Source organism: Ovis canadensis, chromosome X (genome assembly GCF_042477335.2).
Source record: "Ovis canadensis isolate MfBH-ARS-UI-01 breed Bighorn chromosome X, ARS-UI_OviCan_v2, whole genome shotgun sequence".
In the NCBI taxonomy this organism is placed as follows: Eukaryota; Metazoa; Chordata; class Mammalia; order Artiodactyla; family Bovidae; genus Ovis; species Ovis canadensis.
In genome coordinates this window covers 31,327,262-31,347,895 of record NC_091727.1, presented here as the reverse complement: position 1 = coordinate 31,347,895, position 20,634 = coordinate 31,327,262, and the positions used below count along the sequence as shown (strand labels likewise).

General features: G+C 39.6%; 1 protein-coding gene and 1 non-coding gene across 6 annotated transcripts in view; one reads left to right on the top strand and one right to left on the bottom strand.

The window, feature by feature from the left end:
• TAB3 (TGF-beta activated kinase 1 (MAP3K7) binding protein 3) overlaps positions 1-20,634 on the top strand; it is a 92,601-nt gene that overhangs the window by 21,968 nt on the left and 49,999 nt on the right. For 3 of the 5 annotated variants that reach the window (XM_070291479.1, XM_070291482.1, XM_070291481.1), the window contains exons 2-3: positions 12,407-12,491; positions 12,727-12,848. The exons of the other annotated variants lie outside the window; for them this stretch is intronic. The gene's annotated coding sequence lies outside the window, so the exon portion shown is untranslated. The remainder of the gene's footprint in view (positions 1-12,406; positions 12,492-12,726; positions 12,849-20,634) is intronic. 5 annotated transcript variants of the gene reach the window in all.
• On the bottom strand, positions 1,075-1,146 carry TRNAS-GGA (transfer RNA serine (anticodon GGA)). Its single transcript has one exon. It is a non-coding gene; the product is annotated as a tRNA-Ser (tRNA).

The window sequence follows — 20,634 nt, the reverse complement described above, 5'->3', positions numbered from 1 at the left end:
TTCAAGGTCAGATTCCCTGGGGATTCCAAGTCCCTTTGTCAGATTCCCAGGCTGGGAAGCCTGACATAGGGTTCAGAATCTTCACAACAGTTGGAGAATTTATTTGGTATTGTTTTTCTCCAGTTTGTGGCTACCCACCTGGTGGGAATGGGATTTAATTTTTAATCATGATTATGCCCCTTCTATCGTCTTGATGGGGTTTCTTCTTAGACTTTGGATATGAGAGTATCTTTTTTTGGTGGGTTCCAGCATCTTGTCGATGGTTGTTCAACAGCTAGTTGTGATTTTGGTGCTCTCATGGGAGAAGAAGAGTGCACTTCTTTCTATTCCACCATCTTGAACCCGAAGCCTGGGGTTTTATCTTATTCCTCCATTTGGGACACACTCATCTACCGTCTCATTTTGTCTTAACTTTCTGTGGTAGTAGTTTCTATCCTGCAGGCTGCAGAGTTGTGGTTCTTGCTTCTGCTGTCTCCTTTGGTGAATGAGGCTGTCTTAGATGCTTCTGCAGGCTTCCTGGTGGGAGGGACTTGTTCCTGCCCATTGGTGGGTGCAGCTGGGTCTTGTCCCTCTGCTGGGCAGGGTCCTGTCAGGTGCTGTGCTTATCAGGCAGCTGTGGGCTCCAGAAAGCTTTATAAACAGCCTGTCTGCAGATGGGTGGGGCTGTGTTCCTGCCCTGTTGTTTGGCCTGAGGCATCCCAGCACTGGAGCCAATAGGTTGTTGGGTGGGGCCAGGTCTTGGTGAGAAGATGGCTACCTCCAAGAGGGCCCATGTCAATGAGTACTCTCCAGAACTACTGCCCCCAGTTTCTTTGTCTCTGCAGTGAGCCACAGCCACCCCCTTCCTCCACAGAAGGCCCTAAAATACCAGCAGGTAAGTCTAGCTCAGGCTCTTATGAGTCACTGATTTTGTGCCCTGGGTCCTGGTGTGCACAGTAAGTAAGTAAGTAAAGTCGCTCAGTCGTGTCCAACTCTTTGCGACCCCATGGACTGTAGCCTACCAGGCTCCTCCCTCCATGGGATTCTCCAGGCAAGAGTACTGGAGTGGGTTGCCATTTCCTTCTCCAGGGGATCTTCCCAACCCAGGGATCGAACCTGGGTCTCCCGCATTCCAGGCAGACACTTTAACCTCTGAGCCACCAGGGAAGCCACAAGATCTTGTATTAACCGTCCTTTGGAAGTTTCTGTTTCTCCCAGTCTGGTGGAATTCCTACAGTCAAAGCCCTCTGGCCTTTAGAGCTAGATTCTCTGGTGTTCTGCTGCCCTACTCTCAGGCTGGGGAGCCTGACTTGAGGCTCAGACCTTTCATGTCTGTTGGAGAGCTTCTGTGGTATAATTTTTCTCTAATTTGTGGGTTGTCCACCTGGCCGTTAAGGGATTTGATTTTATCACGATTGCATTCCTCTTACCATCTTGTGACTTCTTTGTAGATGTAGGATATCAGTTTGGAAGGTTCCAGTGTTTGTTTTTTTTTGTCAGTGGTCATTATGCGATTTTGATCTTTTTATAAGAAGAGGTCAACTCTTTTTCTTCTACTCTACAATTGTGTCTCCCTTCCCTGGCTTTTCAGTCTTGATTCGTATTTTCTCTGCATGGGAATGAATACTAGGTTGGCAGTTGTTTTTCTTTTTGCTACTTAGAGATTCCATTACACATGTTTTTAGCATCCATATTTATTGTTGAGAATTAAGTATTGTTGCTTCTTTCAAAGTAATCATCTTTCCACCTTAGGATGCCTTAGTGGCTTTTTCTTTGTTCATTTTCAGCTAAGAACTCATTGATATTCTTAAATTTGTGGCTTGACATCTTTCATCAGTTTTGGAAATTTTCAGCCATTCAAATGTTGCCTCTACCCCATACTCTCTCTCCTTTCCTTTTGGAATTCCAATTCACTGTACTGTATGTTAGATCTTCACACCATTTCCCCATGTTTCTTTCTGTCTTTATTCTGAGGTTTTTTCCTACCAGCCCTTCTCTGACTCACTCAGCTGTGTCCATTGGCTGTTAAACCTGTTCATTGAGTGGTTAATTTCATTTTCTGTATTTTTCAACGAAATAATTATTTGCTTCTAATGAAAATCTGGTATATCAGGTTTTATGGTTTCACATTCATTGTTGAGATTTTAAAGTTTTCATCTCCTTGAACATGTTAAGTATAGTATAAAGTCTTTGTTAATTCTATTATTTTGGAGTCTCTGTGAGCCTCTTTTTGTTATTTTATGTTTCTGTTGCTTTTGATCTTATGTGTCTTGTTTCCCTACGTGCCTGGTTGTCATTAATTGTTTACTGGGCATTGAAATTGGAAAAATTACTTGAGAAATCATGAGCCACAAATGATATCTTCCAGGAAGGGTTTTTTGGGGTGGGGGGGATTGGGGGTAGTGGCATCTGCTTGAGGGAATCTAGGATTACTTAGACAAATTTCTGCTCTCAAGATATTTTTGGCCTAACCAGATGACTCAGGGCCAAATTGCTTTCAATTTATGGACTGTTTAATTTCTGGCTCACCTGTATTTTTAAGCTCCCTTCAGGTTTCTAATCTGAAGTTAGTGAAAGGGATTTTCCTGTTGTCCCTCTGGGCCTACCTAGCTGTAAGGTACAATTTAACTTTTAGTTTCTTCTGAATCGCTGGTTTCACCTCTCTGAATTCCAGTCCTTTAATGGATCGGAAAGCACTATCCCATTTGTTTTTTGATCCTTTAAGAAAGTCATTTTTTGTATTTTGTCCAGCTTTATTATTTGTCTTTAGGGGGAAGCTTGGTTCAAATTAGCTAATATCCCATAACCAAGAGAAGGAGCCTTCCCATTGGCTCTTATGACAGAACATGATTTTGTCTTATTTTCTAGGCCAGACTCAGACCCTTGTTTTCATTAAATTTTGTTTTATGTAGCTGTAGTCACTTGGTTAACTTTGTTCATTTTAATTAAAAGGTTACAATCCATTTGTGTGTGTGTGTGTGATTATAAATAAGTTGTTACTTGAATAGTCAGCAGAATTTTAGTCCCTTCCACCTAGGCAGTTTCTAGTCCTTGACAATGGACAAATTAAAGTTTCAGCTAAAAATAAGTCTCTGGAATGACAGAACGTGAAGTCCCTTTTAATTGATATTGAAATTGGGGTCTACAATATCAATTAAGTTTTTTTCCCTGCTTGTTGATAAGAATGGTTTTCTGGTTCTACTGTTACCATTTGACTTCTGTTTTAGTGTGCCCATTTGTAAATATAATATGTGTTTGTCATGGTGAAATAGAAAAAAGGCAGTTCTGTTGAGGTTCTTGTTTGCTGCATTATTAAAGCTCTCAAGCATCCTCTCGGAGAAGGCAGTGGCACCCCACTCCAGTACTCTTGCCTGGGAAATCCCATGGATGGAGGAGCCTGGTAGGCTGCAGTCCATGGGGTCACGAAGAGTCAGACACGACTGAGCGACTTCACTTTCACTTTTCACTTTCATGCATTGGAGAAGGAAATGGCAACACACTCCATATTCTTGCCTGGAGAATCCCAGGAATGGGAGCCTGGTGGGCTGCCGTCTATGGAGTCGTACAGAGTCGGACATGACTGAAGTGACTTAGCAGCAGCAGCAGCAGCAAGCATCCTCTTGAATGAATATGGTGCTTTACAAATTACAGACATTTTCTTTCTGTGTAAAACTAATTTCTACAACATCTTGTGAGGTGTGGTATTAAGCAAAGGGTTTGGAAACAGGAGCTAACAGAGGTTAAGGAACTTGTCTGTGGCCCCACAGCTGGTGAGTGGTTTATGTCGTCTGTGACTATTGCAGTGTTTCATTTCAGCTATTGTGGCCAGTTAACTCTTGCCTATAGATGTCACTGATTTCCCAGTTTTGTCACATTATGCTTTCTTTTTTCTGTGCACCGTGTAATATAATGATCTCATGACTTGTATCCAAAGACTGAGATAATTGGAACATTATTCTCTCATATCCCATCCTCACTGCCTCTCACCTTAGCGCGTTTCTAGAATATGGTCATGCACTAGAGTTTGCCAACCCCTCTGCCCTGTTGTAAAGTTTGCTATGTCACCCTACATGTATAGTTAATCCCATTCCCTATTTACTCATGCCTCAATTTTTCTGATTGTAAAAAAGATGCCTCTTTTGTTTCCAATGTACTTGTTGTCTTTCTTGTCACTCATGGTTAACCTCAAAGTCTCTAACCTTACTGGGTATTTTCTGTAAGCTTTCCTTTCTTTTCTAATCACTGTTTATGTGATCCTAGCCTAAACCTTACTTGTTTTGATCCTCTGAATCTTACGGAAAGCAAAAAGCTTTTATGCCTCAGAAGCTTTTCCTAGCAGTAGTGTCAGTGTTTCTATATGTCTGGTGGTGCTTCTGCTTCTGAATGGTGCTCACATCTTATTTTTAGCATCCTTATAATGAAAGCCTTGAACAGTTATCTTACATTTTCGTTGTTCTTGCTCAGTCGCCAAGTTGTGTCTGACTCTGCGACCCCACGGACTGTAGCACACCAGGCCTCCCCGTCTGTCAACATCTCCCGGAGTTTGCCCAAGTTCATGTCCATTGAATCACTGATGCCATCCAACTGTGAATGTCAAATGCCCTTGTTTACTTGAAGCTTTTTCATTTACATAGTGTTCAGTTATTACTTGTTAACAGGTATGAGGATGCATCCTCTTCAAATTTAGTACTATTCCATTTTCTCTTGAGAACTGTTGTCACTGTAATTTTTTGTCCCTATCCAAGGATTTTTAAAAAATGTTTAATTAAATTTATTTATTTTAATTGAGGGACAGTTACTTTACTGTGTTGGTTTCTCCCAAGCATCAGCACGAATCAGTGGTTCTGGTGCTTCTCCTAAGTCACTTCAACTCTTGGCAACTCTTTGCAACACCAGGGGCTGTAGCCTGCCAGGCTCCTCTGTCCATGGGATTCTCCAGGCAAAACACTGGAGCAAGTTGCCATTTCCTTCTGCAGGGATCTTCCCAACCCAGGGATCAAACCCATGTCTCCCGTATTGCAGGCAGATTCTTTAGAGTCTGTGCCACCAGGGAAGCCCTCCCTCTACCTATCCAAGGTTTTCTTGGAAGTTCATTCATTGGGTTTCTTCCCCATCTCATTCACAAAACTGTCATGCTTTAAAATGTTGATAGAAGGTACCAGTATCTTTTGAATGTCCTCCTATTTCAGACCTTTACACTTTCCCCTCTTCCTTCTCTTTTAATCCTGTATCTTTTCTGTTGTCTACTTTGTTTTTCTTCAGTATACTTGATTTACTTGAATGCATCTCTCCTTTCTCTGAACTCTTTTTGTTATCAGGGTACAGAGTGTGTATGTTGTTTTTCACCAGCTCAAGAGTAAGCTTTAAGACATGGCATGGGCAGCTTAAAAAAATTAAAAGGGCATGGGCTTTACCGTTTTGCCTTATCACTTATTTATTGCAGGGCCTTGCATATAATAAGATCCAATAAATATTTTAAAGTTTGAATTTAATATAACTATAAACTATGCTTATAATTTCTGATTAACATAATTATTAACCATAATATTAGTTAATATTAACTGACTTTAAATATAATGGTTTTGTCTCTTTAAGGATTTATCATCTCTGGACTGCCTTAAGAATCCTTTCAGTAGTTTTATATTTTTAGCTTTTTTTGTGATCTCTATACGAACGAATGAAAATCATCAGCTTTTAAGTATTATTTTGAATACATTGTTTTTTTCCTTCATTAAAGGACTTTGTAGTGACTTTCAGTTGATATTTTCTTTTGAAATTTTTATTTGGAACATTTTGAAATGTACAGGAAAAAAAGTTCAGTGAACATCTATGCTACATTCATCAACATTTCACCATAGTTGTGTCATAGTCCCCTTACCACTCTTTTTTGCTGAGAATTTATGGCATACCCAAGACATTATTTCATCCTTAGGCAACATGTATGTAAAACAACACATTTTCATACGTGACTGCAATGTTTTGTCATATATAACACACTTGATAGTGATTCCTTAATTACATGTATAATACTTCTTAATCCATGTTCAGGTCTTCCCTGTAGCTCAAAGGGATAAGAGTTCTCCTGTAGTGTAGGAGACTACGGTTCAACTCCTTGGTCAGGAAGATCCTCTGGAGAAGGGAATGGTAATCCACCCCAGTATTCTTGCCTGGGAAATCCCATGGACAGAGAAGCCTGGCAGGCTACAGTCCATGGGCTTGCAAAGAGTCGGACGCAACTGAGCGACTAACACTAGTACTGCACCATCAACACTACTAATCCATGTTCAAGTGTTCCTAGTTATCTAAAAAAAATTTCTTTTTGTAGTCAGTTTGTTGAGAAGGTTCAGATGTTGACAGCCTGATCCCTTCACGAAGCCCCAATTTTCACCTAATGCTTTTACGATTCATTATCTGCAATTGCATGGTGGTGGTGGTTGCTGTTTAGTTGCTAACTCATGGCCGACTTTTTGCGACCCCATGGACAGTAAGTAGCTCACTGGGCTCCTCTGTCCATGAGATTTTCCTGGCAAGAATACTGGAATGTGTTGCCATTTCCTTCTCCAGGGGATCTGCCTGATCCAGGGATCAAACCCTAGTCTCCTGCTTGGCAGGTAGATTCTTTACTGCTGAGCCACCACAGAAGGAAGCCCTACAATTGTATGGATTAGTTATTAAATTAAAAATTGCAAAATAGTGTTGTAAATTGGTCACTTCTGCCATTATTAGCTGAAACTTTTATCTCAGAGAACTTTTTACTCATTCACTTAAACTAGTTGGTTAACCTAAAATATCTCGGTAGTTCTTGAGTTGTTAATATCCTCTGTGGGGAAAGAAGACTGCTTTCTTTTTTAGCTAAGACTTTATATTATTTCACTAAGGCTTATAATAAAGTACTTTTCTTCCTTCCTGAGGAAGTTAAAAGTTATTCTTGAATGGAAGATTAATGAATTTGTGGATTGGATTATTGGGAGGGCCTCCCAGTCCTAAGTGAGCAGTCACAATTCTCTTAAGGTATAGTGGGGTGTGGGGGATGGGGGGACAAAGGGGAAAAAAACCCCCAAACATACCCTCTTCACTGTTAGGTCTTGCACTGAGGATGTGGTACTCACTTGAGGTATGGAAATTTTTAAACATTCTTCTATTTTCCCAGAGAATAAATTAGACTCAATGTAGAGTCTGTATAGACTCATATAGAGTCATTTAAAGATCTCTGGCCTTTAAACTGTCTTGGCACAGTTTTGTAATCAAACACATCAAAATTTAATAATTAGTATATCATGCAGTGCTGCAGGGACCTCTGCTGGTCTGCCAGGGATGAAGCAGAAACCTCAGAAAACCTTTGGCCATTCCTTCAGCTGTTGCGAGCTGTGCCTTAGGCACTAGAGGTGACTGACTGGGAAGGGGGTCAGAGTGGCTCAGGCAGTCAGATGAACATTTTGTTACTGATTGAATATAAGCATCATTCATTGAAATTTCAGGTAGTAAATATGTACACATGGCTGCTTTCCTTTTTCTTGATCTTTTATTTGTATACTGTATCACTTGCTTATGTAGCCTTCCTTAGTTTCATAGTTTGAATCATACCTCTTCAGTCTTTCATTTGTTTAGGACAGTGTCTTCAGCATTTTCTTTATCTTTTTTTTATCCTGAATTGTTGCATGTCAAACTGGACAAGGTGTTTTAGTTGAAGTTTCACCAGTTCAAACATTGAAGATAAAGAATGTATTATCTGTGTTTGTGTATTTTTATGATCACATTAGAGCAGAAAAGTCTTGAAAACTAATCTGTATTGCTATCAGCATGTTTGTTTACTCTATCTCCTTGCCCCCATCCCTTTTGTACATTTAATAAAAAGGATGAAAAAATAAAAATAGATGTCCAGATAGGCTCATATGTTAAAAATTAGGCCCTAAATCAGGACTCAAACCAAGTTCTTTGTCCATTTCATTTGCTATTAGAAACTTCATCAACAAATGAAAGAGTAACTTAGCCATTGATTTTGAATAAAGAGGACTAATCTTACCCATGACGTTAAAAGATACTTGCTCTTTGGAAGAAAAGCTATGACCAACCTAGACAGCATATTAAAAGGCAGAGACATTACTTTGCCTACAAAGGTCCATCTAGTCAAAGTTCTGGTTTTTCCATTAGTCATGTATGGATGTGAGAGTTGGACTATAAAGAAAGCTGAGCACAGAAGAATTGATCTTTTGAACTGTGGTGTTGGAGAACACTCTTGAGTGTCCCTTGGACTGGAGATCCAGTCCGTCCATCCTGAAGGAAATCAGTCCTGAATATGCATTGGAAGGACTGATGCTGAGGATGAAACTCCAATACTTTGGCCACCTGATGTGAAGAACTGACTCATTAGAAAAGACCCTGATGCTGGGAAAGATTGAGGGCAGGAGGAAGAGGGGTTGACAGAGGATGAGAAGGTTGTATGGCATCACCGACTCAATGGACGTGAGTTTGAGTAAACTCCAGGAGCTGGTGATGGATGGGGAGGCCTGGCGTGCTGCAGTCCATGGGGTCGCAAAGAGTTGGACACAGCTGAGTAACTGAACTGAATCTTACCTAGGTCCCAGCACCCCAATGGTTTGAGCTGGTGACATTTAAAAGACATTTTGCCCCAAGGAATAACTGGGTGTGTGCACCTATGCTTATCTTCTTCCAACTTGCTGGGTTTTATTGTAATATTTCTAGTCTCAGATACATGTTCAATAAATGAGTTGTATAGATGAAAAGTCTAGTATTATGGAAAAAATAAGGGTATAATTTTAAAATGGTATTATAGCCTAATTCCGTTAGTACATCTATATTGAGAAAGACTATATAACAATATGGCAGAAAGCGAAGAGGAACTTATGGGCCTCTTGATGAAGGTGAAAGAAGAGAGTGAAAAAACTGGCTTAAAACTCAACACTCAAAAAACAAAGATAATGGCATCCAGTCCCATCACTTCATGGCAATAAAAGAAGAAAAAGTGGAAGTAGTGACAGATGAAAAAATGTTTGCTCCTTGGAACAAAAGCTATGACAAACATAGACAGTGTATTAAAAAATAGAGACATTACTTTGCCAATAAAGATCTATATAGTCAAAGCTATGGTTTTTCCAGTAGTCATATATGGATGTGAAAGTTGGACCATAAGAAAGGCTGAGCACTGAAGAATTGATACTTTTGAACTGTGGTGTTGGAGAAGACTCTTGAGAGTCCCTTGGACTGCAAGGAGGTCAAACCAGTAAGTCCTAAAGGACATCAACTCTGAATATTCATTGGAATCACTGATGCTGAAGCTGAAGCTCCAACACTTTGCCCACCTGATGCAAAGAGCTGACTCATTTGAAAAGACCCTGATGCTGGGAAAGCTTAAAGGCAGGATAAGGGGACGACCGAGGACGAGATGGTTGCATGGCATCACTGACTCAACACACGTGAATTTCAGCAAGCTCAGGAAGATGATGAAGGGAAGCCTGATGTGCTGCAGTCCATGGGGGTGCAGAGTTGGACACGACTGAGTGACTAAACAACAACAGTATAATAGTGTCAGCTTTGATGTCTATGGATAGTTTATTTTTCTTCCTTGTAATAATGTTCCTATTCTTTTTAACATCTGTTTTCTAATATATAATAACATATGTGGGTGTGTGTTGTGAATTAAACACTGGAGAGGTTATGAGACCTGTTTTGTAGTCTTAGCTTTCTAGCAAAGTTTTAAATCCCTCTAGCCTTCAGTTGTCTTCTTGTGTAAAACAAGAGCATTGTATGGAGGTTGGGTTTAGGATTTCTCAGCCTCGGAACTCTTGACATACTGGGCTAGACGATCTTTGTTGACAGGGTTTGTCCTGTTTACTGTAGAATGATGAGCAATATCCCTGGCCTGTGCCCGCCACATCCCAACAGCAACCTTCCCCAGTATGGCAAACAGAAACGTCTCCAAACATTGCCAAATGTGCCTTGAGAGGCAAAACTCATCCCCAGTTGAGAAACACTATGTTAGATGATGTGTAGATTTCTTTCCAGCTTTATAATTCTATGGTTTTTATTTTTAAAAATCCTGCTCTTTGCAACCCAGTTTAAATGTCGTCATCTCCATGAAGCTTTGCCCACACACATCCCCCCGCCTTTTTTTGGTTCATTCTTAATTCTTTTACTGGCAAATTATAGGACTTATGGAGAAGGAAATGACATCCCACTCCAGTATTCTTGCTTGGAGAATCCCATGGACGGAGGAGCCTGGTAGGCTACAGTCCACAGGGTTGCAAAGAGTCGGACACGACTGAGTGACTTCACCTATAGGACTTAACCTCACTCTATTGTCTCTCTCAGTGCATTTCTTTCACTTTGAGGGCATGGGCCTTCTTTATCTCCAAGCTGAGTGCTCTGATTTTATTAAATGAATGAACAGTGGATTCAGGAGTATTGAAGGTTAGACATTGTAAAATAAATGATTAAAATGGCTTTTTTTTTTTTTGGTTATTCTTTCAAATCTTTGCAGTCAGAAATTACCACAGTTTCTGATCTTTAATTTCTTGGTTAGTGAGATTGACAACTCATGTTTCTTTAAGAAAGGCAGGAATCTCCTAAAGTGTTTGTGGGAGCTACACAAAACAAATTGAAGTTGCTTTTGCGAAAAATAAAGTCTCATGAAAATTCAAAATAGAATTGTTCCAACTGTCATATCCAAGTGTGTTTCAGATGACTCCACTTTGTTAATTAGAAAGGTGCCATCTATTCAGATAATAGAGAAAAAGAAAGGTAGTAAATAATTTTCCTACAGAACCTAGAGTATCTCATCATCATTCATAGTCGAAGTCAATGTTTCTCAAAGCAGCCCATAGTAAGAAATACATTTTAATCTTGATCTAGTACACACATACCAGTTTTTTGAGTCAGTATTTACTGAACTAAGTGAGAAGCCATGTCCAACTCTTTGTGACCCCATGGACTGTAGCCTGCCAGACTCCTCTGTCCATGGGATTCTCCAGGTGAGAACACTGGATTGGGTTGCCATTTCCTTCTCCAGGGGATCTTCCTGACACAGGGATCAAACCTGGGAAGCCCCAAGTTTGAAGCACTCTGATATTTTCTATTATATTTTCTAATTTAAATATTTCTGATACTTTATAGTATATTTAATATATTAAATTTATTATACAGTTGTCACAGCCAACCATTGGTAAAACACTGTTCAAAGTAAACTCTTGAAGTAATAAAATGTCAAGATGATTTGCCTCTTGTATACATTATCAGTAGGTTGTCCTGTGTCTTTTTAGATGATGTCTTTCAATAATTGACCTAATGAAAACGTTGGAACACCTCAACCAAAGCAAATTAGATTTGCACTTATTTGGAACTTTATACATTTATTTATTTAGTGTCCACAAGGCACTGTAGGTCAAAGAACACGTTTGGTTCTCTTTCTCAAGGTTTACAGTTATAAAACCCAGAGGAAAATAAAAAGTTGATAAACAGTATTTCAAGTGCTCAATATGGTAACAAACACACAATAGCTTTTATAGTCATTTAGGAAGGAGAGAAAACTGTTTTGACTAAAGTCAATGGGGATAAGGTTAACATGAATGTAGGGTGGATTTTTGTCATGTCAGAGATCTGAAAAAGTTATTTCATGTGGTAGAAAACAGCCTTCATGTAGGTACAAGCACTTCTTGCTCATACTTGAAGTTAAGTTTTCAGGTACTATTTAAGATAAAGTAACTGAGAAGTTAAAAAAAATTTTTTAATAGAGTGAAACACTGAAAAAAATACATTATAAACAGAAAATGTTATTTTAACTCTGCTGTGGTTATAAGGAGTTTGAGTCAGTAGATTAATTGGAAACATATGCATGATGGCTCTGATATGTAATACAAGCCAGTATTTGCCCTAAAATGATAAGGTTAATGTTGAATTATTAGATTTACTAAGAATGAATATAGTTTCTAAATGACGGAGAGAGAATGCTCATCTTTGTCAAAATAAGCCAGTAAGATCACTATTGTATACAAAAATTGTTCTTCATGGAGCAGAAATGGGTTATACAGTAGCAGTGTTTTAAAAGTTATATACTATTTTGCCGGTGCAATTGAAAATTTTGTACATGCTTGATAGGCCTGGGCTGCTTCATTTCTACTCTTGATGGAATGGGGAGCTCAAGGTGGTAGATCACAACCAGGTGTGTTACAAAAGCCTTATGAGAAAACAGGCAGTGGACTTTTTGTCTTTCTGAACTGCTCTATTCTGTGGGATAATGTAGAATTTACTGTAGAAAATATTTGTGACCTAAAGGAAAAGAAGAGTCTGATTGTGATGATACTTGGAAAAGAACCACTTGCCCCCAAAGTGTGGTCTAGCACCCTGTCTGCTTAAGTCACTGTATTGAATTAGGAAGTTAATAAAAGGACAACTTATCTCCTCATTTTGTCAGATTTCCAGTCTACTGAAAAGAATGTGCTTTGAGAGCTGGAGATGTGAATAAGAGTCCTGTGCCACGAGTCATAAACCATTTTGAGGTAATTTAAAATCCAAAGTTTATTTTTTAGAACAGTTTTAATTTTTCAGAAAAATTGCAAAGTTAATAGACAGTTCCTTTATACCCTGCACTCGATTTCCTTTGTTACTAATAACTTACAGTAGCATGGTATACTTGTTACAATTAATTAACCAATATTACAACTGTTATTAACTAAAATTTATATTTTATGCAGATTTCCTTAGTTTTTAACCTAATTATTTTTTCTCTTTCAGGATCCCACCAGGGTACCCCATTTCAGTTATCGTCATGTCTTTTTAGGCTCCTCTTGGCTGTGACAGTTTCTCAGACTTTCCTTGTTTTGATGACCTTGTCAGTTTTGAAGATAATTGATCAGGTATTTTGTAGAATGTCCCTCAGTTAGGATTTATCTGATGTTTTTCTCATGGTTAGACGGGTTATTATGGGTTTGGGGGAGGAAGACCATAGAGTAAAGTACCATTCTCATTACGTTATATAAAGGGTACAATGCTATCATCATGATTTATCACTGTTAATGTTTACTCTGTAACCTGGCTAAGAATATGTTTGTCAAGTTTCTCTGCTCTAAAGTTAACTTTAAAAAAAAACAACAACAACAACTCTGTTCCATGCTGTGTTGTTTGGAAATAAGTCACAAAGTGTAGTCCTGTCTTAGTCCTAAGGAGTAGGAAGTTTGCTCTGTCTTGAGGGTGTTCTACATAAATTACTGGGAATTCTACATGGGAGATTTATTAACTTTTTTATTTATTCAGTCATTTGTTTATCAGTTCGGGCTTATGGATATTTCTTTTCTATGGTGGGTGATAATCCAGTACTACCTTATTTATTTTGTTGCTCAAGTTTTTTATGTTTTGGCCATTAGGAACTCTTTTGGTTGGCTCCTATTTCACTCTGGCATGCCCTCATCTTCATGTGTTTCTTGGTTTTTCTTTGTGTTTTTTGTTTTGGGAACATGTCCTTACTTTCTGGTACTAAAAGACCAGGTTTCTTTTATTAGAGAATGCTATTGGAAATGAAGATCTAGATGCTAGGTGTGCGTGTGGCTACTAGGGTTTTCCTGTTTCTAGGCCCTTTTAGCTGAAATCCTATGTATATGTTACCTGTATATTTATGCATATCTATAAGTATTTCTATGTATTCATTTCTCTCTCTCTCTCTCTCTGTGTAGGTAAACATGAGTTCATATTGATGTCTCCAAGTCTAATCCATTACCACATAGGTCATTCTAGCCTCCTCCCCTTACTTTTCTGCAACCTCCCACTCCAACAGTGAGAAATATGGCTCCCACCAGTCACCATCCATTTACTTAGTTGTTTAATCCCATTGTGCATGCATAGTTGTGTATCAGTTTTGTTAACCTGTACCCCTGTGGCAGCTTGATCACTGGAATACAATACTCATGTACAGTTCCTTTTGTCTTTAGCTTTACAGACTACTCCAAAGTTATTTAGATTGGCAACTTTCCTCCATCCCCTGCAGTGATAACTGTTTCGTATACTAGTAATACAGTTAGATTTTATCATATGGTCTCCATTCCTTCGTGGAACTCCCTGACTTTCTAAAAGATTTTTTAAAATTTCTATACTTTAAGGTTGGTTCTTTGTGTTAAAAAGTCCTATGGGTTTTGACAAGTGCATAATGTCATGTACCTCCCACTAGAGTGTGATGCAGAATTATTTCACTGTCCTAAAAATCTCTTATGTTTCACCTATGAGCCCTCCTATCCTCCCCAGAAACCTCTGGCAACTGTTGGTCTTTTTACTGTCTTCTGTCGTTTTGCCTTTTCTAGAATGTTCTTGAAATATTTTTGAAGTCACTTTATAAAGGAAATCTTTGATTTCTCTAACCAAGATACCATTTTCTCCCCTACCACCAACTCATTCTTAATTGAACAAAATATTTCTAATAAGTAAGAATCAAGGCTTTCCTACTTCCTTTGTCCATTACCACTATATAAGGTCATTAAGCTTTGTTTATCTTTTAATATCCTACCTCTTTGTTACCAGCCTCGGAATTGGGAGGAAATACCAAGTACCTTTATTTTTATTTCTGAAGGGGAGATTGGTGGGGGAAGGCAGGCAAGTGGCATGTATGGTATGTCCTGTATAGGTGGCAGCTGGCAAATAGATACTCATGGGAAGGGGCGTTATGCTTCAATTTAATCTGAATATGCTTCTGTTTCTTTCTGGGGATTTATATTTAACTTGAAAATAGCTTTGATGAATCTTTGAATATGAATATTACTTTGGTCTGTAGTCTCTTGAGAATATAACAATTTGAGATAGGTGCAGTGAATATGTGACTATGTCAAAAAAGTTTCTAATATGAATGAAAATCCCATAGGATGATAGTTTTAGAAATTATTTGGAAGGGTCATTTAGGAGAAATAATAACTATCCTGTTCCTATTTCTCACTTGTATTTTGGTAGCATCCTTACAGGTATATGTATGAAAAATCTTCTTAGCCTTCCACTGAAAGATTATCTTAAAACTTCTCTCACAATAAGGCTTTTTTTCAAACCTGGGAAATGCTCACCTCACTAAACTTAACATGCTAGCAGTGATTGTCAGCCACAGATATTGTTACCTTTCCTGGGGCCATTTGGAGGTGCTGTTGGGATTTTACAGGGGGAGACCAGGATGCCAAACACCTTGTGTCATGTGCAATGGACTTGCATGATGAATCATTATGCCCCACATTACCACATCAATAGCATACTGTTGAGATGCACTAGGTAGACTAATACATGTAGTACTACCTTTCAGCTTCTCTATTGAACACATTTCAGCTGTCAAGAGACCCAACAAATATGTCAGTGAATGGAGCAAGGCATGGCCTCTGTCTGGAACATGCGAGGGGAGTGTAGGGATTAGGCACGCTAGAGAGTATGTCCTTAGGTTCAGCTGGTTATTGACTACTACTGGTAGATCTGACTTTTCGGACAAAAGCTAGATACCCAAGGTTTAATGTAAAATTGTCCTAAACTGTGGCTTTTTTCTTTTTATCACACCAAGGCCAAACCCAACAGATTGGTGGGCTGGTTTTGGCCCACAGACCATTGGGTTATAACCTGTGATGTAATTATCTTAGAAAGTGAGCTAAAATTTTGGCAGAGGTAAACAGTCAGGGTCATCATAGCCCTCAGTATTTGCTGAGCTTAGAAAAGGCTGTGGAGACAAAGCGCTAGGTGTTGAGGTCATCTTCTGTAGTGTAGAGAATTGTGGCATAGGAGTAGAACTCTGAGAGAACTTCCTCTCTGCTTGGATGGGGAAATTCTGTTGAGAGAAATTCTGCACTGCTGAAGGAAGCCTTAGGTAAGCATAATATCCCAGCCCTTCAGTTGCTGTAGTGCCTTAAAAAATAAGGAATCCTGCAAAGCTTGCAGGCAACAAAGGCTCAATGCTACAGAATCTCCTGGTTTATATGGCTTTGGAACTGTGTGACAGTCGTAGGGTTTATGCCTTCCATATTTGTTCGTTCTTGATCTAGGGTTACTGCCTACACAGCTCCACAGTCCACAGCTGTGGCCATCTGTGGTGTAGTTGGGGTGTTTCAGGGGGTGTCTCAGGAGATTGGTCATGTCCTGCTGCTACTGCTAAGTCGCTTCAGTCGTGTCCGACTCTGTGTAACCCCATCGACAGCAACCCACTGGGCTCGGCCGTCCCTGGGATTCTCCAGGCAAGAACACTGGAGTGGGTTGCCATTTCCTTCTCCAGTGCATGAAAGTGAAAAGTGAAAGTGAAGTCGCTCAGTTGTGCCCGACTCTTCACGACCCCATGGACTGCAGCCTACCAGGCTCCTCCGTCCATGGGACTTTCCAGACAAGAGTACTGGAGTGGGTTGCCATTGCCTTCTCCTGGTCATGTCCTAATACTAGTACAGTTCAAATACTACTTGCATCTTCTGGCTGGTTTTGAGGTGTCACATCATGACTCATTTTAATATGATATGAAAAGTAGCAGCCCATTATAATATTGTTAAGTTATAAAGTCTGTATGTGTTTTGCATAGTTGAATACTGTAATATATATGAGCAGGAATTGATTGTATGTTTTAACCTGAATTGTTCAAATCTATAATATGAGATCCTATATGACAGTGTATAATTTTAGTTGTATTCTATGAGATTAAATACACAAATCCAGTGTAGTACTTTACTAGAAAACTTTGTTTTTTTAAGAAATTGGTTGATCTTTTGGTTGGAATATTTTCTGTTTGTAAACTGTTGGCTTAACCTCCCTCTGAGCAGAAAGGAAATAGCTTTTTAAAAAGTATTTCAGTATTTTATCATCCCCAAAAGTCAAGTTTATTTGAGAATGTTATATATTGTGAAATACATAATGATTATTCATGTTAGTTACTGCTTGAGTGAGTGAGTGAGTGTACAGAGCAGATTACTTATCACATTTGAGATTATTGACACAATCCCTTGAAGAGAATGAGCTTTTATCAGTTTAGATTCCTACTCCTTGTGAAAAGTAGGTCTACTATTAATCATCTTTTCAGATGGTAGCCATCTTTGTGGGTTAGCAAGCTGTTGGCCTTGATTGTAAAGATGCTTTTTAATGTTTTTTCAAAGGCAAGTATTTGTAATCCTTAAAAAAGAAAATGGCAGCTTTTCCCCTTCAGCTGTTTCTTGTATGTCTGAAAACAGCTGATTTCCAGAAGGATTCTTTCCTGCTCTCTCTGCCTTCCACATCCTACACACCTTTACCCTGCTATTGGGATGATAAATTGGTGAGAGTTTGCTATCTTTTCCCCCCTACCAGCTAATGAAAGAAGAGTGCTTGTCGTCACTCAGCTGGGAACATCCTTGTTAGCTACCAATGACATTGTGGAAAGAAAAGACATTGAAGACGGTAGGCTTGGGTTTGAGTCATGAATCTGCCATGTGCCCATTCTGAGTTTGATTTCATATTTGTAAAGTGGAGGTAATTATAACTATTTTTCAGGGTATGCCATAGTTGTTCAGTAAATGGTAGCTGATAAATAATGGTGATAAAGGCAGTAGTAACTTTGGTCTCAGTGCACCTGAGGTTCTGAATGGTAATAAAGCTAGCCAGGAGGTAGAAACCCCAAAGAGGTGTGAAATAGTCTGTGGTCCCAGGCTCTTGACATCTGAAAAATCCTTGTTTTTATTGACCTTTGTTTTTCTTTCTTATAAAAAGGCAGTTGCATTGCCCTTATATTTTAAGGACTTGAAAGTAGGGTTGAGAAATTAATAAAAACTGTTCTTTGAAGCCCCTTGGAAAGCTTAAGTGAAGCCTTTGGATGCTTCTGAAGCTCTTTATTGACAATAATTAAATAGCTGTCAGGTTGTCTGGATGTGGTTAAATCCCTTTTTGGTAGGAAAGCCATTATCATTTCTATAAATATCAACAGATTTGATTACCTAAAGTTATGAAGGAAGGGAGGAAGTAAGTGAAGTCACTCAGTCGTGTCCGACTCTTTGCGACCCCATGGACTGTAGCCTACCAGGCTTCTCCGTCCATGGTATTCTCCAGGCAAGAGTACTGGAGTGGGTTGCCATTTCCTTCTCCAGGGGATCTTCCCAACCCAGGGATTGAACCCGGGTCTCCCGCATTGGAGGCAGACGCTTTAACCTCTGAGCCACCAGGGAAGATAAAGCTTGAAGCAAAAGTCTCTCAGTTGTGTCCGACTCTTTGCAACCCCATGAAATTCTTCAGACCAGAATACTGGAGTGGGTAGCCTTTCCCTTCTCCAAGGGATCTTCCCAATCCAGGGATCGAACCCAGTTCTTCCATATGGCAGGTGGATTCTTTACCAGCTGAGCCACAAGTAAGCCCAGAATTACTGGAGTGGGTAGCCTATCACTTCACCAGTGGATCTTGGCCCAGGAATCGAACTAGGGTCTCTGACATTGCAGGCAGATACTTTATCAACTGAGTTATGAGGGAAGACCATAAAGTCATTCCTGTCATTAAATTAAATGAATTGCATTTTGTTCATTTCACCTAAGAAATATTGAATACCTTGTCTGTGCTAGACCCTGTGCCCAGTCAATAATGTACTCTTAAAGAAGATACTGATTTGGCGAATCTTAAAAGTTGTAGCTCTTAGCCTGTAATTTAAAATCAAAATCCAAAGGCCTTAGAGTTGTGCTGACCAGTAAGGTCAGTCAGTTCAGTCGCTCAGTCATGTCTGACTCTTTGTGACCTCATGGACTGCAGCACACCAGGCGTCCCTGTTCATCACCAGCTCCTGGAGCTTGCTCAAACTCATGTCCATGGAGTCCATGATGCCATTCAACCATCTCACCCTCTGTCATCCCCTTCTCCTCCTGCCTTCAATCTTTCCCAGCATCAGGGTCTTTTCCAACGAGATAGTTCTTTGCATCAGATGGCCAGAGTGTTGGAGTTTCAGCTTCAGCATCAGTCTTTCCAATGAATATTCAGGACAGATTTCCTTTAGGATGGACTGGCTGGATCTCCTTGCAGTCCAAGGAACTCTCAAGAGTCTTTTCCAACACCACAGTTCAAAAGCATCAAATCTTCTGCGCTCAGCTTTCTTTATAGTCCAACTCACATCCATACATGACTACTGGAAAAACCATAGCTTTCACTAGATGGACCTGAATATGCTGTCTACGTTGGTCATAGCTTTCCTTCCAAAGAGCAAGTGTCTTTTAATTTCATGGCTGCAGTCACCATCTGCAGTGATTTTGGAGCCCCCCAAAATAAAATCTGTCACAGTTTCCATTGTTTCCCCATCTATTTCCCATGAAGTGATGGGACTGGATGCCATGATCTTTGTTTTTTGAATGTTGAGTTTTAAGCCGTCTTTCTCACTCTCCTCTTTCACTTTAATCAAGAGACTCTTTAGTTCTTTGTTGCTTTCTGCCATAAGGGTGGTGGTATCTGCATATCTGAGATTATTGATATTTCTCCTGGCAAGCTTGATTCCAGCTTGTGCTTCATCCAGCCCAGCGTTTCTCATGATGTAGTCTGCATATAAGTTAAATAAGCAGGGTGACAATATACAGCCTTGATGTACTCCTTTCCCGGTTTGGAACCAGTCTGTTGTTCCATGTCCAGTTCTAACTGTTGCTTCTTGACCTGCATACACATTTCTCAGGAGGCAGATTGGGTGGTCTGGTATTCCCATCTCTTGAAGAATTTTCCACAGTTTGTTGTGATCCACACGGTCAAGGGCTTTGGCATAGTCAATAAAACAGAAGTAGATGTTTTTCTGGAACTCTCTTGCTTTTTTGATGATCCAGCGGATGTTGGCAATTTGATCTCTGGTTCCTCAGTCTTTTCTAAATCCAGCTTAAACATCTGGAAGTTCACAGTTTACATACTATTGAAGCCTGGCTTGGAGAATTTTGAGTATTACATTGCTAGCGTGTGAGATGAGTACAATTGTGTGGTAATTTGAACTTTCTTTGGCATTGCCTTTCTTTGGAATTGGAATGAAAACTGAACTTTTCCAGTCCTGTGGCCACTGCTGAGTTTTCCAAGTTTACTGGCATGTTGAGTGCAACACTTTCACCACATCATCTTTTAGGATTTGAAATAGCTCAACTGGAATTCCATCACCGCCACTAGCTTTGTTCATTGTGATGCTTCGTAAGGCCCACTTGAGTTGGCATTCCAGGATGTCTGGCTCTAGGTGAGTGATCACACCATTGTGGTTATCTGGGTCATGAAGATCTTTTTGTACAGTTCTTCTGTCTGTTGTTGCCACCTCTTCTTAATATCTTCTGCTTCTCTTAAGTCCATACCTCTTCTGTCCTTTAATTGTGCCCATCTTTGCGTGTAATGTTCCCTTGGTATCTCAGATTTTCTTGATGAGATCTCTAGTCTTTCTCATTTTGTTGTTTTTCCTCTATTTCTTTGCATTGATCACGGAGGAAGACTTTCTTATCTCTCCTTGCTATTCTTTGGAACTCTGCATTCAGATGAGTATATCTTTCCTTTTCTTCTTTGCCTTTTGCTTCTCTTCTTTTCACAGCTGTTTGTTAGCCCTCCTGAGACAACCATTTTGCCTTTTTGCTTTTCTTTTTCATGGTGATGTTCTTGATCCCTGTCTCCTGTACAATGTCACGAACCTCTGTCCATAGTTCTTCAGGCACTCTATCAGATCTAATCCTTTGAATCTATTTATCACTTCCACTGTAT